Source organism: Glossina fuscipes, unplaced genomic scaffold, assembly GCF_014805625.2.
Source record: "Glossina fuscipes isolate IAEA_lab_2018 unplaced genomic scaffold, Yale_Gfus_2 0, whole genome shotgun sequence".
Classification (NCBI taxonomy): domain Eukaryota; kingdom Metazoa; phylum Arthropoda; class Insecta; order Diptera; family Glossinidae; genus Glossina; species Glossina fuscipes.
Genome location: NW_023998414.1, coordinates 16,540,651 through 16,548,723, shown reverse-complemented (window position 1 = coordinate 16,548,723; position 8,073 = coordinate 16,540,651).

The following is an 8,073-nucleotide window of genomic DNA, read 5'->3' as shown; positions in this document are numbered from 1 at the left end:
AAAACATCGACTGAATATTGTTGTCTATTTAGGTTAGCCCGTCTATCTGTCCGTCTATTATCTGTCATAAAATTTTATTTGAATTTTTTCCACAATATTTAGGAAGCGAAGTTATTCTCACATAAAGCCACATTGGCATAATTTGATAAATCAAAATTTAATCAAAGAGGTTTCCAAGACTTAGCACATTGTCGTGAATAACTTACGAGCTATAGTAGCAATGGCGTGCGTATCTGTCATATTTCGCTCTAGGCATGATTCGTGATTTCTTTTTAAAGCTAATGTCGCATTTTTTTTTTGCGGTTCAATTACATAATAAATCATAAAAAGGATTTATATTCACTTTGAAAGAAATCTCTATATAGCTCAAGTGCTTAATAACCATCTGGAAAAGTGATTTGCTTTATCAGTTGTAAATTAAAATTCGGCCATTGTAGGTTAGTGATCAAGCTTGGGTCGTTGCTATCAACAAGCAATATGCATGCAAAGCTTCAGGAACAGAGGCAGATTCGCGAAGAAGAAGGGAAGAAAAACAAGTAAAAATGCTACTGTCGACCAAGACCTACCTGTAGATACCCTACATAGTTTCGTCTAATGCAGTGATTAACTTCATACAATACAGTAATGCACCACCACCCCATCATACCAAAATCCACACTTTATTTTTATGTAAACGCATAATTTTCATGAAAGTGCTCATATTGAAGGACACCCAAATTCAAGCAACTTGTTTTACTTGTCAAAGTAAAGCCGCAAAATGGCTTGTTTTCATGACAGTGCTTTTATATGGAACTATGTGATCCAAACTTCGTATAGTTGATGTACTAAGGACAAATTTTTTTAATCGTAAAATATTGAAACTTATACCCTTTTGGCATGTAAAGACTTATTTTTTATTAGAACTCTTACATATGTTGGGATCCAAAAAATAGACCTTCGTTGCCCAAATGAGATAAGATTCATTTTTATGTCAAATTACTATTATGAATGAATTTTTATCAAGAAGTATTGAAACTGCGGTCTTTTTACGATATAAGGATTCGGTTTCCGTGGGAATGTTTATACGGTATTGCGTTCAAAAAATTACCCCATCCGATTCAAAGTATTCACACGAATTTCGCTTGCCGTAAGCAAATTTTTATCGTGAAATTCTTAGAATTATAATATTTTTTCTTTCTGTCTTGTACGCGGAATGCTCGAATCGTAGTCTAATCCGATTTCAATGGTGCTCGTGGTTTGGCCAAAACACGTCGATATACCGCACTTTTTTGAGATTTTTCATAAATTACGTTCTGCAGTTTGACCGCAAGGAAAGAAGACGGGCTGACAAGCTTAGACTAGTCCAATAAAACCTAGTCCAATTAAACCTTTCTGCGTCCTACATATATCCGCACAAACTTAATATGCTCTGTACCGCAAATGGTGCTGGATACAAATATTTAAATAATTTGTGCATTATTTGAAAATTCCCATACGTAGCTCAATTTAAAGCAAAAACTGCTTTTTATTTTCATTGACTTCGAAGGCAATATTTTAAAATAGAAATTATATGAAGAAAAAAACAAATACAAATGAAAGAATTTTTACATTTTATATACAACATCATGTGAAAAACGGGAAAATATTATATTTTTCGCTTCATTTGGGATGATAGTTACATAAGCAACCAAAAGCTAAAATGTAGACTTTCTTCGTTAAAAGCATTGTCGGCTTGATCTTAATTTTAAACAATTCTGCCGCGCTTTTTTTCTTCTTCTTACAACTAATCGGGACAACGACGAGAACCGGTAAATTTGGTTTATTTTATGGTACAGAAACAGTATTCCTTTTCCGCTTGATGTAAGTGGGAAGTTTTTGTAGCGTAAGTATATTTCGATTCAAAATTTTTAAGAAAATATTCAATTATTTCCTTATACGAGCAGTTATAACCACTGTTAAGGTACGTAGTGGAGTAATGGTTCAAGGGGAATTTTAATAAGAAATCTGCACATATGGTGAAAATATTTGAACAATACCGCCTTTTACAATTAAAATGATCGGCTTTCACAAGCTGAGACGTCAAAAGAAACTAAAACACCTTAAAATGCTATAATCGAGTGGTTCCTATTATTAAATACTGTATATTACTTCGATTCCTCACCAAATCTCATTCACACAGCGTCAAAAATTACATGCTATTGTTATATAACGGCTTACTTTTCATAAGAAGCAATCTATGGAAACAAGTTTGAAAACTAGACCTATGTGGTTCAAACTTATCGTGGCGCATAAATATGTTGCATATGTTCAAAGAGAAATACGATATCGTCCAGGCCACGCCCGTTTTTTTCGCCACACATGATTTGAAAGCATTAAAAGGATACGATAAAGATAAGATAAGATTATTCCGGAAACTCAAGAGTATATTGACCGTCTTAATATAAGGCGACGAATTGCTAGAGAAGCCTTCAACTGATTGTATCCATTCGTTAAAGAGGCTAAATTGATGAATAAACTTGAATTTTACGAAAACTAAAAAATTTAATTTTTCTTACGTAATCCGAGGAATTATTGGTCGATGTATTTTTCTTTTTTTTACTTTCACGCCAAATGTAAATGCTTTCTTTATCTTTCGATTTAAATTTTGCTTTTATGACCGACAAAAGAAAAACGTAATTCAACCTAGTTTTTACAGTTAAAACCATGCAGCGCAACCGCCTTTATCCGTTTTTTATATCCTACGCAACCTGTTGTGCATGGACGTATTAAGTTTATGCGGATGTATTCAACATCCAGAAGGACTTGAGACAGACCCACCTTTTATTCTGTCGATCGATTCAGAATCATGTTTTGAACTGGTCTAATGCTGTCTACCCGTCTGTGCGAGTGTCTGCCTTCTTTCCGTACACATACACATACACTGACCTGTTTTGGCCCAAGGACGAACGCTATTGAAAATGGTTTGGATCGGAACACTTTTTCGACCCTTTTCCATATAACGCCTAATTTGGAAAAGCGGATATATCGATAATAGTAGGACAGCGTAGAGCGTGTAATAGTACACTGTGCTCCATTATGCTATTTTCATTAGCTGCCAATTAATTAATTTTTGTTAATTTTATTGAAATCAACTGAACGTTCTAAAGCAGCTGCCCAGCTAGAAAAAGGGAAAGCGGATTGCTATTTCATATTACAGCTACAATCGACCGACTATCGACCGCATTTCGATGCGTTTGTCTGGGTTTGCATGCAGTATGATTGAATGGCCTGCACTAACCTTGGTGTGCGATTACAATTAGAACACAACAAAATAAACAAAACTAAACAGATGACATGGGCACTGCAAAAATACTATAAAATAACAAAATATATAACAATATGTTGTAAAATATTTATTTGTCATTCATATTGCAGTAAAACATTTATTTATTTATTTATTTAATATCTGTACCATATATTTTCTAATACGTACAACTCGTACACCCTTGTCGTATTATATTAGCTTTCTCGTATGAATTTTAACAGTTAGATGGCAATATCCATATGAAAACAAATAAGAACGTTATGGACGGATAAAGCCGAGTGTTACATACTTTACACCAATTCGCTTAGTGCAGTTATTCACTTGTTTTGGTAACAGTACACCGAAAAGTGAACATTAATTCCATGAAAGCCCGCATATTAGAAGGTGAACATTTCTCCCCCATATAAGAGTTTGCGTTTCGTGCTAGCCCCTAGAAAAGTAGACCTATGCGATCCTACCGGTAACTCTTTTTGCTGAAACGCTACTATCAATTGATTTTCACTATAAAATATTACAAATTCAGGCTTGTCCCGAAGGGCTTACTAATCATGAGATATCTTATATCGATACAGATAGTGTTCTCGGTCATATTCCCAAGAGTAGTCGAGTATGTAAGAATCGCGGGTTCAAATGTCAATGCGCTAAAGTTTACTTTGGTCGCAGTTATAGCGAACACTTAGTCGGTGTATGGCATAAACTTAACCGGTTAGGCAAATGTCCATATGGGCTGTGGTTGTTTTCCTCTGTCTTTCTCTTTGCTCACTTCTTTCCTACCGTCGCCGTATTACACGAATAGGGAAATCCCTTGAGTGATTGGTCATATAATAAAAAGGTCCGCGAGAATTTGCATATATCTCGAACTTCTATGATAGTTGATTAAATAGAAAAGAAAATCCTCAAAGAGACTTCGTCCGGAGAGTTTCGCGTCGCCGGAAATAGATTCCGAGTCTGTAAGCGTATTTGTAATACCAATAGTTCGGATAAGAGTAACTTCGTCACATGTTGTCACGATAAGATAATTCCCGTTTGATTTGAAAAAATTGATTACAGAGTTTGATTACCCTCTCACTCACGCACTCTATCTCTCTCTCTCTCTCCCTTCTTATATTACAATATTTTAGAGTAACGTAGCAAAGTCTTCGAGCGGTACTTCGCTATGCAAATATTTGATTAAGCGGTGCACGTAATTAAAATTTTAATGGCACTAAGCGCAACAGTAAAAACTAACTTTAACTGCGCTATAAATAACGCTAAAGAGCATTTCATTTTATCTCAAGTATTGACTTTTTTTTTATGTAACTTTATCAAAAAAAAACAAAAATATCATAACTTGAAAAGTTTCCATAAACTGCGTATTTTTCTTTTTTTTCTTGATAAGAGCTAACCATAACAAGTATGTGGTCGGTATTATCATATCGTTACCTAATATAAAATGTATATAAAAAAAAAAATAATAAGAATGTTTCGATTAATAAGTAAAATGTCTAATGGAAAGCATATAAGAATTATTGGAAAAGCGGTGAGAAATGCATTTCTTGTCTTTAAAAATGGATTGCACTGACATCTTGACCCACGGGCGGATGTTACATGCCAACAAATGTGTCTACCAATATAATATTACCTCGGGCCGCGAACAAGTGTTCGATGCGTGTATTTTTTGTGTTTAAGAAAAATGGAAAGAAAAAGGAGGTAAGCAAATTATGCTAACTGTGAGGCCAATCCTTGCAGAGCCCCATTTAAAAAAACAAAAATATCAAAGTTAGAGCACAGTTTGTTACCCGACCGGAAACACATTTTATTTTTCATATAACAGCCTTGCAAGATATCATTAAAAATGTAGACTTTGAGCAGTAGGCTTATTATTTATTGTCCCCCTTGTTTGTGGGCTGAGTTGGCCTATTTAAGCACTAAAACCTCCTATCTTAAGCACTGATAAATAGTTTCAAAAACATTTAGGTCAATTCATTTGTTTATTTATTTACACGTGTAACTCAGCTAAAATAAATTAACTGTCGAATTCAATTGAATCTTCGAAGTAAATCTTATACTAATTGTTATTAAAAACTAGGAAAAGGTAAAAGAGGAGAAATAAAGAGAGAAATTACTCATGAGTAAATAAATAAGAAAGAAAAAAGAAAGCATGTACACATCTAGTACAGAGGCACACTCACAGCAGGCATAGAGTCGTGAGTGAAAGCCTAAGCCATTGCAAACATGCAAAAGCTAGGTAACCAATAACGGTAAACAACACCAAGTCATTTTCGAATCATAGTAAGATGTTGAGATTACAAATTAGCTTAAATACGACATAGGCAAATTGCGTGTATTAAGCATAGTTGTTTTGATAGGCTTTGAGGAGTCGGACAATGGGATTAAGTTATAGATATCATTTACACTTCCACAAACAACTCCGGATGGATTGAAAAGCTCGTAATTATATTTATATTGACTAAGATTTATAAAGGTAAAGTTCCTAGAGCAGTGATTAGGGACATTGAAATTTATCTCACCAAGTAGTGTTAGCGAATGAATAGTAGCATTAATTAATTTAATTAAGAAGGCAACATCAAGAATAAATCTACGTTTCTCAAGTGACGGTAAGGATAACAAAAGCAAACTATCTTCATAAGAAGGCAGGGAGACAAGAGAGCAAAGAGCAAGAATTGCTTTTGAACGGATTCGCCTGAATTCACATAATATCTACGGCAAGAACACCACACAGCAGAGGTGTACTCAAGCATTGGTCCGACTAAACTCATGTATAGCCTTTTTGGCAATCTAAGGATCGTTAAGCCGGCGTCGACCTAGCCTTAATTAAAGAGAGCTCAATGGGCAAATTAAAGCCTAATCTTTAGCTGAATAAAACCCCTAAATCGATGAACGAACCTACGTTTTCCAATTGTTGCGAATCGATGAAATACTCAGTACTGAGTGAATTCCTTCTTCAGGAAGAAAGCTTCTGGCATGTAGCAATGTATTTAAGTCAATTCGCACCTGATACGATTGCGATTGCAAGGCGAAGAAACAAAACATCGTCAGCGTGCGTTAACATATGGCTGGCTTTAATCATCGAGAGGAGATCATTAATGTATAAGGTAAATAAGAGGAATCAGAAAGGCACCAGAAGTCGCGGCATAAGAACTTATCTATTTTTGTACGTACAAAGTGTAGCCAGGGGGTTGGAGTTTGAAGATCAATAGGTTGTAGTCAAACGCTTTACTAAAATCAACATTTACGATATCGGTGTGAGAGCTGCCAGAAAAAGCCTCGAAAACATGACAAGTGAACTCTAACGGATTTCTGTTTCCATATTTGTGAAGTGGAATAAGGAAACTGCTCTCCCAACGTAAAGGGAAGACTGATTAAAAACCTTTGTAGTGACATCACATCGCTCGTCACAGCGTAGTGAAGATGAGATTTAAGCAGCAAAATATTGATTTGTCGACTATGGATAGTACGTGTGCGACTAATTTATCGGGATTTTTTGATCAATGAAATTTGAAAATTTCAAGACAAATGTTAGCCAGTATTTCTTCCTTTTTTCAGACAGAACATGAATTCCGTCCGGGAAGCCTAACCGGCATTTTAAAACCGCACGCCTTTTTGGGTATCATCAGCAAAGTGAAGGCGCTGCTTGAATTATCGCATAATTAATATCAATCAGACGCAGCTGCTGATAACAGCGCTGACGGTAGCAGATTGAATGCTAGTGTTACTCAAATTTTCTGGGCGAATCATGGGCTATGAGGCCGGACGCGTCATATCATTACTTACGTCTCTTATGCCTCTTTTTCCTTCAAGGTGAATCCATTGTCATTGACAGCATTTTCCAGTCATCTTTGGACTATTCAAATAACCTTAAACTGTTTTACTTTTTTCGAGAAATAATTTAAAATGTAAGAAATAATACAAGATATAGTTCAGTAGACAACAGTAACAAAAAAATAAAATCAGTGGTGATATCAAATATTACTCTATGTAAACTATTTAACTATTAGCATTAGTAAGGCGATCGGGGAAATTTTCAGAGCCAACTTGCCATTGGACCTGATCTAATAGAAGGTAATGGTTTTGCGAAAATATTCATCAGGTTCTTGCAAATCCAACTAATCAGTGGAGGAATGTAGCCAAAGCCCAATTTCAACTTATCTGTTTTTTGGCTGATACGGAAATCCTGCAAAAGGAATTATAAGTATTTAAACATTTTTTCATACCGAGAAAAGTCATCCAAACATTTTCGGGTCTTACGTGCGTTATCACGTTACACTTAAGTCTCAAAGTTGAAGCGAACGAATTTCACGTCCTCTGTAGTTGGAAAGCGTCCAAAGAAAGACCTCGTACTAATGTACATTCTATAAAGAATGGGCCAACATTTCTTATAAAGCTAAAAATTTATTTTATCGTTGACCTTTCGCGATAAATTTTTGATAATAATTGCCCTTGCGATCTCTAACACAATTTCTTAACTTTTAAAACTATAAAGTCTTGAAGCTTGAAGTGCAAAGTCTTAAAGTTGCATAAAAGTTGAATTGCAAGAATCAGGCTTAGGAATAGGCGAAAGTAGCTTCTAAATAGAAGAAATCAGAAAAGCAATGCAAATTCTGAAAAAGGTCCGGATAATATTACACAAATTACATGTATTTAGCCTTTCCGTATTCAACGTCTGAAAATATAAACGAATAACTTTGAAATGCCTTTCTTTCGCTCTTTTTTTATTTCACCATTCTATTCTAAATACATTTGATTCGAAATACAAAGCTTAAAATCTAGAATTTAAACCCAACCCAATC